At 40.2% G+C, this 10,674-nt stretch overlaps 1 long non-coding RNA gene across 2 annotated transcripts in view; it reads right to left on the bottom strand.

Moving 5' to 3' along the window:
* LOC126069163 (uncharacterized) overlaps positions 1-10,674 on the bottom strand; it is a 79,839-nt gene that overhangs the window by 44,727 nt on the left and 24,438 nt on the right. For both annotated transcript variants that reach the window (XR_007515854.1, XR_007515855.1), the window contains exon 2: positions 4,472-4,585. This is a non-coding gene — a long non-coding RNA (uncharacterized LOC126069163). The remainder of the gene's footprint in view (positions 1-4,471; positions 4,586-10,674) is intronic.

The following is a 10,674-nucleotide window of genomic DNA, read 5'->3' as shown; positions in this document are numbered from 1 at the left end:
ACTATTTCCACACGATGGCAGTAGCGCTGCAGACGGGCCAACGTTCCCTGCCCCCATGCGCTCTTCTCCCGCCCATCTGGTCTGCAAAAAATCGGCGCCCATAGACAAAGGCGCCAAGAAACATGGCTGCCTCGCACTTTGTCCTGTTTAAGGAACTATACACTGCAGTTCTTTTGCTTTCTTTCTGAAATCAAACTGAGGTCTAAACTGTCCTCCCTCATGTGGCAACTGTTTATTTCTGAAACACTCGACCTAGTCTATGCAGGTCCGTTGTTCTTCACTCCACGTTACATTTACAGCATCTTCCGTGGAATTAAATTGCTTCAGAGGATCCAGGCACAGAGAGAAGAAATTGCCTGAAGCCTGAGAAGGCCATCTCTAGCCACCAGTTCACAAGTCCAAGTGGTCTTTGACTTGAATTGCATCCCAGGCAAGCAACGAGTCCTCCTCCATATTAAGGCCTTAAATATTGAATTGTTGGCAGCCATTTGGTGGTAGCCACAAGAGGAAGGCCCAAATAGCTGTCATTCTGCATGCTATATACAGTGCTCCACATGGCGTGATGTGTATACTTCCCTGTGTACAAACTCCAATCAGAGGTTACTCAGAGTTTTCTCTCATGGTTTCAACGTTCAACATTGAAGCATAGCATCACCCATGACATTAAACATTCTTCAGCTTTTTCCTATGACTTTAGTTAGTGTGTGTGAGTGCATTATCTTTTATCTCTTAGGGATCAAATTTAGCATTTTCTTATTAATAAATTAAGGAATTGTGCTTGCCAAGGATTCAGAAACTAACCGTGTGCTGATCAAGAATAAAAGCATTTTCATAAAATCTGTTAAGGCAACTGATAAACTTTTACATTATTTTCTTGTACAACTTTCACTATATACATACATTCTTCTATATTTAGGTCCACACACAAAAATAAATGTATATTAAAAAACTGGATTAATGTGTATATTGTGGTTTGGATCACACCAGGTATTTATTCTTACAAAGCTATGAGGAGGATACATTCACATGCTTTATATGCATCTACAATCTTTCATTAATATCTCTGGTTACATAAATAAATACAAACACATATGGACATGGAGAGGCAAGTGCAATAGAATACTTACTGTAATAATCACCATGATTATTATATAGTTGCTAATCGTATGTACACATATTAAAAAAATAAAAAATTGCTGCTGAGTCGATTCCAACTCATAGCGACCCTATAGGACAGAGTAAAACTGCCCCATAGGGTTTTCAAGGAGCAGCTGATGGATTCAAACTGCCAACCTTTTGGTTAGCTGTCAAGCTCTTGAGCCACTACGCCACCAGGGCTCCATGTACACACACAGGTGGATATAGATTGATGTGTATGTTTCTCTTTAAACATAATTAAACATACAGTGAAGGTAGTTTTGAACAAAAAATTCATTATCTTACACAATTTTTATGTTCTCACATCCATATGTATATACATATTTTGATAGCTTGAAATGTCTTTATATCCTGCTCTACCATCCAAGAGATTTACAAAAGTAATACATGCTACTGGCAAAGTGTTCCAATTTTGAGAAAGTATAATGCCAAAAATAAGTGGACACTCAATCCTGACAGAAGAAATAATGGCTTTTAAAATGTCTTTATCATGCATTCGCATGTCTTCCCTTTGCCCTTACAATAAGAACTTTCTTTTGTAAAGTTCCCACTCCTTTGTACCTCCAGTGTTCAGTTATGCTTTCTGCATTCATTATAACCTAGCTGCTTTTCAAATTTTAGTAAATATTCTCTGCAAGATGGATTTTTTTAAAAAGAGGGAACTTTTTTTTTGTTATTTCTCAAAATCAGACATGATTCTTTACAGTATGTCCATGTACAATAGCCCTATATAAAAAAGTGCACCAAAGTCACAGGTAATGCCACCTCCAGGGGACAAGGACTTTTAAAACATCAGTGTGTCACCAATACGACTGTTCTCCATGTTCAGTTAGAGATATAGGTTCCTTAACTCTCATGTAGTCAATAGAGCATTTTGTACCAATGATTTCTTCTGCACATATTTGTTTTGGATTGTTTCTCAAATTACAAATATAATATCAGCTTCTTGAAAAATCTCTTAGAATACACAAATCTCTGAAGTACAAATGGAAACACTTCATTCATCACAAACCCCACTCGCCTGAGGAAAGCACTATTAGCAGCTTCATGAGTACATGTATTCACATGTTTTAAACAAGATATACGATAGTTCATAAGAGCAAATATCACTTAGGTGAATAGACTCATCAATATACTCCCCTATATGGTCAGCAAGGTGTTCAAAACACATGCACACTTGCACGTAGATAAACACATTATGTTTTTGTTTGTTTTCTTCAGTTCCATCCTGGTCACACTATTTAGTGCCATGGATATTTCACACAATATTGGACAACGGAAAATTTCCAATAGCATTAATGAATAATAATCTTGCACAAATCCTAAGAATAATGTAAGCATCTGACAAAGAAATGAAAAATCGAGCAATACAAAGAACGGAATAAAAGATATTCTCTACTATAGAAGCTCAAAAGAGCTCAATTGCTATTTTGATCTATTGCATTCTGTTCCTTTTTCTGTATGTATTATATTTGTGTAAGGGTTTTTTTTAAGGGTAGGGAATGTGTGTTTATAAGTGAAATGGTTTGTTTTGGGGTTGTTGGGAGGTTTTTTGGCATTAATTTCAACTGACATGAATTATATGGAATTTCCTTGTGGTTTGAGACTTCTCCTTCTAACATATTTCTCTCAGGTCTTATATCATGAAGCCACTTCAATTGTCACTAAGTATGTTGAGATGATCTGATTTTGTGTTAAGTAATAATTTGTCAGAATCTTTTTGTTTCCTTAACCATTAAGAGTGAAACATTTAATCATCCCAGCATGTAGATAGTGCTGTGTGTATTTTTAAGGGAAACATAGAATCTTACACTGAATGTTCTCAAAACTAAACCTGGGTTGTCAACATCTCAAGCCTTCTTTATATATAAAGGTTAAACTTGGAGGCGCATCCCAAGAATCATTACTCTAGAAAGGTAGACACCGTTTGTTGTTTTGTTTAGATACTTACAAATACATCTGTATGTGATATTGACTATTTAGAATAAATACATGCTTACATGTTTGGTTCAAGGTAATTATTTATATAGAGAAAAACATTCACAAAATAGAGAAAAACATTCTTTACTTGGCTGTTTCTGCTTCCTGTTGTTAGCCAACACGTATGGTTTGATCCTCAGAGTTCAACAGTTTGATTTTCTCCCTAAATAGAAGACAGGAAACATCTCTGCTGATCAATACACAGAGAATGGAATTCAGTCTTTGTCAGGACTGAAGAGACTACCTGGTGTAGCTGAACAACATGGGTCCGATCAATCCCTGAATGATAGACCTTTTGCTGCTCTTCATTTTCCACCCTTGCAAAGAAAGCCTCAATGAACCTCCTTGGCCTTACCTCTCTTCTCCCCTGTGGGTATGTGGCTGTGTGATCACTTTTGAAAGACAGAGTCTCTGGACCACGGGTATGTCCATGTAAAAGGTTAACTGATGCAGACAAATTTTCCTTTAAACAGGTGAACCAATTGACTATATTGACTATGCTTCCCTCTTGGTAGAGGCTTGTCTGATTCTACAAATCATCACACAAAATGGGTGAAACCAATGGCTTCATTTTCAGCAGCTTGCTCAGAGACAGACAAAAAAGTAAGGGGGAAAATGGGAAAACTTGGATAGTGGTGGATTTGAGAATCTCTGCCCATAGATTCTTGTATCCCATTACCTTTGTTATTCTAGAAAGGGCCTTGGCTTGCTTTCCTCATTGGTTGTTTTCCTTTTATCTTTCACTTTGGATCAGCTCTCAGTGTGAGATCTGTGTCAATAGTTAAACAGTATTAAGCATTGGCAAAGTTGCTCACAGTCTCAGCTTGTCACTGTTCACAATTTCACGATGGAATCACTGGAATTCAACTAGGCTTCCATCCATTGCCCAGGTAAATGGCCTTTATTAAAGACATTCAGAGAGGGATGAACACAACATCAAGGTCTAGGAGGACCCCTGCTGTCATCCGTATTTCTAGCTTCAGATTTGGTGCACTGTCCCCATATACTTGGCTGTACTATTCCAAGAAGATGGTCAGGTCAAACTATTCCTCCATAGGAGGCAGCCTAACTCATATGATCCAGACTTTTTCTCTGGATCAGCCTTGGTGAAATACACTGGGGAGGTTAGAGATCATTTTTCCCCTTCACAGGATACCTGGAGCTCTTGAGGCATAGGATCCAAGGTACTCTTGCATGTAAGTGGCACCTCTGTCCACAGGCCATTCTTGAACTCAGCCATGACCAGTCTGAGGGATAGCTAAGCACAGGCAAGAATGCCATAGTCAGTTTCTCTGGGACAGCATAGTCTCCATGGTAGTTGATGAAAGCTTACCTTTCGATGTGATAGCCTGACTGGGTCATCAGAGTCCAGGAGAGGTCATATCTCAACAGGATCTTGAGCCACTGGAAAGTCACAGCAGAGCATCAGACCAACATTTCTTCCCTTCTTTAAGAACAGAGAGTGAAGAAGAGAATCGTGAGGAGAGAGGTTCCCAAGAAACTTTAACCACCCTTCGTGATGCTGTGGTTGAGTCATGGGGTCCCTACAGAGCTCAACACCAAAAGGGTGGATATCTTGTAAGGATGCTGAGGAATCTTCATCAGGATTCAGCTGTGAAGCTGGCACATAAAAGAACACTTGCTAGTATGAGAAAATAATGGTGTTCTCAGGCTTAAATAATGTTATCCTCCTCAGGAGAAAGCCAAGTACAAATGAGCCACCTCCCTGCCCTCTTTATGACAGCTGAAATGAGATAGGGTCCTGTCAGGACACAGGGCTTGATAATGAACCTGCAAGGGCACAGAAGCTACTAGCTAGTGGGCTCATAGCACTCTTCAAGACCTTCCTCTCCCAGCTTGGTTTTCATCTGCTTGGGCAAATCGACTCTCGTAGCACATGGTCTGGCCCACACTGGCATGTTATTGTATACCCATTACTTCTACACAGGTCCTTCTTGCTCCAGGCAGTGGTGCTCTAAAATTTTGTCGTGCCTAGGAAGCCATCAATCACACTGGCTACAGCTAGATGGTACCTGGAATTGGTGCATTGGTCAGGCATTTGGCTGCTAACCAAAAGGTCAGCGTTTTGAAGCCACCAGCTTCTCCAAGGGAGAAAAGACCTGGTGATCTGCTCACATAAAGATTTCAGCCTAGGAACCCGTATAGGGCAGTTCTACGCTGTTCTATTGGGTCGTTATGAATCAGAATCAACTGGATGGCACACAACAACAACATGGCAAGATTCCAGATGAAGACAGACTGGGAAGAAAGGCCTGGCAATCGACTTCCAGAAACCCTATGGATCACAACATTGCCAACTACAACAGATCATGGAGATGGCACAGAACCTGGTAGCCTTTGGTTCCACTGTGCAAGGGGTCACCATCCATCGGGATCGACTAGCTGGAAGCTAGCAACGACAACATGGGCTCTGACGTTTCTGCCACAGGGGTCCAGGCCCCACAGCATAGTGACACTCAAGCTGCCTAAAACTCATTAGGGCAGAAACAAGAGACAAACACCCATAAGGGCTTTCATTTGAGTGGCATCCTCTAGTCCCGCCCACACTAGGAGGAAGCCGAGGCTCTGCCCTACAACTTCCTGTGCTGACCGGCCCAGCAGCTGCTGCCACGGTGTCGGCCCCTCACTCGCTATGTTCTACACCAAGATGTCGCCAATGTCCAGATCTCCTGTAAGGCCTTAGAGGAGAAGGCAAGGAAGCCCAGCTATGTGACCAAGCCTGTTCCACCTTGCCATAGGCCCAACCTTTTTCAGCTGCTAGGTTTCAGGAGAACCAGAATATGTTAGGATTTTTAAAAACTTTTTCCGCACGATGGCAGTAGTGCTCCAGATATGCCCATTAATCCAGCCCAGTCATATGCTTCCTTCTCCCACCCATCCACTCTGAAAAAAATGCCACCAGGAAACGTGGCTCCTGCCCTGTTTGAGAAAACACACCCACATTGTTCCTTTGCTTTGGGTTTCCATCTAAATCCAAAACAAACTGAAGTTAAACCACCCACCACCCCCATTAGGCATCTTATATTTTCAAGAACTCAATTTTCACACAACCTAAGTCTTAAGCAGTTCTATTCTTCACTCACCATTAAGCAGTTCTATTCTTCACTCACCATTATATATCTAGAGTTTTCTTGTAGTGTCAAATTCTCTTTTGGTATCGGCGGTCAAGTCTCAGGGATCCAGGCCTAAAGGGTAAAATAGTTGCACCTAAGGGCCTGGAGGAGAGCAAATCTAGGCACCAGGATGCTGGGTACAAGGACTCCTGGCTCTTCATCTGTCTCACTTTCCAGCTTCCCTGGGAGTCTTCCTCCATTTTCTGGGCTAGGCAGTAGACCTGTGGTTTACCTGAGAGGCAGCCATTTTGGCTGAAACCCTAAGATGAAGGTCTAGATAGCTCTCAAGACTGTGTACCATACAGTAATGGATTTGGAGTAACACATGTTCTCGAATATATATAAATTCCACTCTCATGTTTTCATCACTTAACATTAGAACGTAAGCATTTTTCCAATGTCAGTAAACAACCTTCAGTGGCTTCCTATGACCTTATGGTGTTAAGCGTATGTCACTAATTATGTCTTAAACCAAACCCATAGCCTTGGAGTGGATTCAGACTCATAGTGACCCTACAGGAGGGAGTAGAGCTGCCTCAGAGTTTCCAAGGAGAACCTGGTGGATCTGAGCTGCCAACATTTTGGTTAGCAGCCTCAGTTTTATAGTATTTTCTTATTATTAACTAAGACACATGGTGCTTGCTAAAGATTCAGAAAATAATCATGTGCTGATAGAGAAAAAATCATAAAATTTGTATTAAGCACTGATAACCTTTTGTGTATTTATTTCTACTCTTCACTACACACACACAAAGTTCTATATTTAAGGTCATATAATACATTCACATTTAAATCTGGTTTATATATAAATTGTATTTTAGATTTGCTATTTTCACATCTGATTCTTGGACAGTCAGAAATTACCATGAAAAATTAGCAAGAACTGAATTTTATAAAATAAAACTTTTGCAAAGTGCTTCTTGACTGGCTCATTCATTAAAATTATTAAGTTTTCATTTAAAAGTTTTTTGATTCATACAAAAACATAGTTATAAACAGGTCATAAAATGAATATAATGTCACCAGTCAGGAATCTTGATTTTGAGGCCTCATTTACCTAATCATTACTATGCTGACATATATGTATACTTTAAAACTAATATTGGAACAGGCATTGAAAAAACCAAACCCATTGCCATCAAGTCAATTTTGACTCATAGCAACCCCACAGGACTGAGTAGAACTACTCCCGTAGGGTTTCCAAGGCTGTAAATCTTTATGGAAACAGACTGCCAAAGCTTTCTCCCACAGAGCAGCTGGTAGGTTCGAACTGCCAACCTTTTTAGTTAGCAGCCTAACACTTAACCACTGCACCACCAGGGCTCCTTGAAATAGGCATTACATATTATAATTCAGAAATTAGGGTTTCTTTTTTATCCACCTCAAATTTTATCCTTAATTTCTGTCTTAAAATTTTTACTTTAGAAAGTAAAAAAGAAAAAATATTTCAATAAGTGATGGCTGAAATTTGCATCTCTCAAATTCAGTCACCCAGATGTATATTCTAATAAAACTTCGGATGCATTCATGCCATTTACATTCAGCTATAATCTTTCATTAATGTCTGTTTATGTAAGTAAAAATACTAATATACAGGCTGTCTTAGTTATCTAGTGCTACTATAACAGAAATACCACAAGTGGATGGCTTTAACAAAAAGAAATTTATTCTCTCATAGTCTAATGGGTTACAAGTCCAAATTCAGGGCATCAGCTCCAGGAGAAGGCTTTCTCTCTCTGTGGGCCTTGGAGGAAGGTCCTTGTCCTCAATCTTGCCATGGTCGAGGAGCTTCTCAGGCACAGGGACCCAGTGTCCAAAGGACCTGCTCTGCTCCTGGTGCTGTTTTCTAGGTGGTATGAGGTCCCCAATGCTCTGCTTGCTTCCCTTCCTTTTATCTCTTGAGAGATAAAAGGTGGTGCAGGCCACACCCCAAGGAAACTCCCTTTACCTTGGATCAGGGGGGTGACCTGAGTAAGAGTGGTATTACAATCCCACCCTAACCCTCTTAGCATAAAATTACAATCACAAAATAGAGAACACCTACACAATACTGGGAATTATGGCCTAACCAAGTTGACACATATTTTTGTGGGACACAATTGAATCCATTACACAGATGTAAATATATTGATCAAAATGTCAAGCTGAAACGCATGCTCACTATAACACTGACCATGATTATAAACACACAGCTTTAAAAAAAGTTTATACACATACACATATACATAGATACACATATGTATGTATGTGTGTATATATATATGTGTGTGTGTATATATATACATATATATATATATAAATTTGTTGTTGTTAGGTGCCATCAAGTCAGTTCTAACTCATAGCAACCCTATGTATAACAGAATAAAATACTGCCCTGTCCTCTGCCATCTTCACAATCGTTGCTATGTTTGAGCCCATTGTTGCAGCCACTGTGTCAATCCATCTCGTCCAGGTTACTTCCTCTTTTTTGTTGACCCTGTACCTTACCAAGCACACTGTCTTTCTTCAGGGACTACTCCTTCTTGATAACATGTCCAGAGTATGTGAGATGAAGTCTTGCCATACTTGCTTCCAAGGAGCACTCTGGCTGCACATCTTCCAAGACAGACTTGTTTGTTCTTCTGGCAGTCTATGGTACATTCAGTATTCTTCGCCAACGCCGTAATTCAAAGGCATCAATTCTTCTTTGGTCTTCCTTATTCGTTATCCAGCTTTCACATGCATATGACATGACTGAAAATACCATGGCTGGGGTCAAGTGCAACTTATTCCTCAAAGTGACATCTTTATACATATATATATATACGTATACATATATATGTGTGTTTTTGTTAGGTGCCATTGAGTCGATTCCGACTCATAGGGACCCTATGTATAGCAGAATGAAACACTACCTGGTCCTGTGCCATGCCCACAATCGTTGTTATGTTTGTGCCCATGGCTGCAGCCACTGTGTCAGTCCATCTCGTTGAGGGTCTTCCCCTGTTCTGTTAACCCTATACTTTACCAAGCTTGATGTCCTTCTCCAGGGACTGATCTTTCCTGACAACATGTCCAAAGTATGTAAGACGTAGTCTCGCCATCCTTGCTTCTAAGGAGCATTCTAGTAGTACTTCTTCCAAGACAGATTTGTTTGTTCTTTTGGCAGTCCACGGTATATTCAATATTCTTTGCCAACACCACAATTCAATGGCATCAATTCTTCTGTCTACGTTATTCGTTTTTTCGCATGCATCTGATGCGATTGAAAATACCATGGCTTGAGTCAGGCGCACCTCAGACTTCAAGGTGACGTCTTTGCTCTTCAATGCTTTAGGTCTTTTGCAGATGTGCACAATGCAATGCATCTTTTGAATTCTTGACTGCTGCTTCTATGGGTGCTGATTGTGGATCCAAGTAAAATGAAATCCTTGACAACCTCAATCTTTCCTCCGTTTATCATGATGTTGCTTATTGGTTCAGTTGTGAGGATTTTTGTTTTCTTTATGTTGAGGTGTAATCCATACTGAAGGCTGTGGTCTTTGATCTTCATCAGTAAGTGCTTCAAGTTCTCTTCACTTTCAGCAAGCAAGATGGTGTCATCCGCATAATGCAATCCTGATGCCCCATTCTTCATATAGTCCAGCTGCTCGGATTATTTGCTCAGCATACAGACTGAGTAGGTATGGTGAAAGGATACAACCTTGACACACACCTTTTCTGACTTTAAACCACACAGTATCGCCTTGTGCTATCAGAATGACTGCCTCTTGATCTATGTACCAGTTTCTCATGAGCACAAATAAGTGTTCTGGAATTTCCATTCTTTGCAAGGTTATCCATAATTTGTTCTGATCCGCACAGTCGAATGCCTTTGCATAGTCAATAAAACGCAGGTAAACATCCTTCTGGTATTCTCTGCTTTCAGCCAAGATCCACCTGACATCAGCAATGATATCCCTGGTTCCACAACCTCTTCTGAATCTGGCCCAAATTTCTGGCAGTTCCCTGTTGGTATACTGCAGCAGACGCTTTTGAATAATTTTCAGCAAAATTTTACTTGCATGTGGTATTAATGATATTGTTCGATAATTTCCACATTTGATTGGATCACCTTTCTTGAAAATAGGCATAAATATGCATCTCTTCCAGTCGGTTGGCCAGGTAGCTATCTATCTTCCAAATTTCTTGACACAGACGAGTGAGCACTTCCAGCGCTGCATCTGTTTGTTGAAACATCTCAATTGATGTTCCCTCAATTCCTAGAGCCTTGTTTTTTGCCAAGGCCTTCAGTGCAGCTTGGACTTCTTCCTTCAGTACCATCGGTTCCTGATCATAAGATACCTCTTGAAATGGTTGAATGTCGACCAATTCTTTCTGGTATAATGACTCTGTGTATCCCTTCCATCTTCTTTTGATGCTT

The sequence above is a fragment of the Elephas maximus genome, chromosome X (assembly GCF_024166365.1).
Source record: "Elephas maximus indicus isolate mEleMax1 chromosome X, mEleMax1 primary haplotype, whole genome shotgun sequence".
Classification (NCBI taxonomy): domain Eukaryota; kingdom Metazoa; phylum Chordata; class Mammalia; order Proboscidea; family Elephantidae; genus Elephas; species Elephas maximus.
The sequence above is the reverse complement of the archived record's forward strand: the minus strand, read 5'-3'. Positions and strand labels throughout refer to the sequence as shown.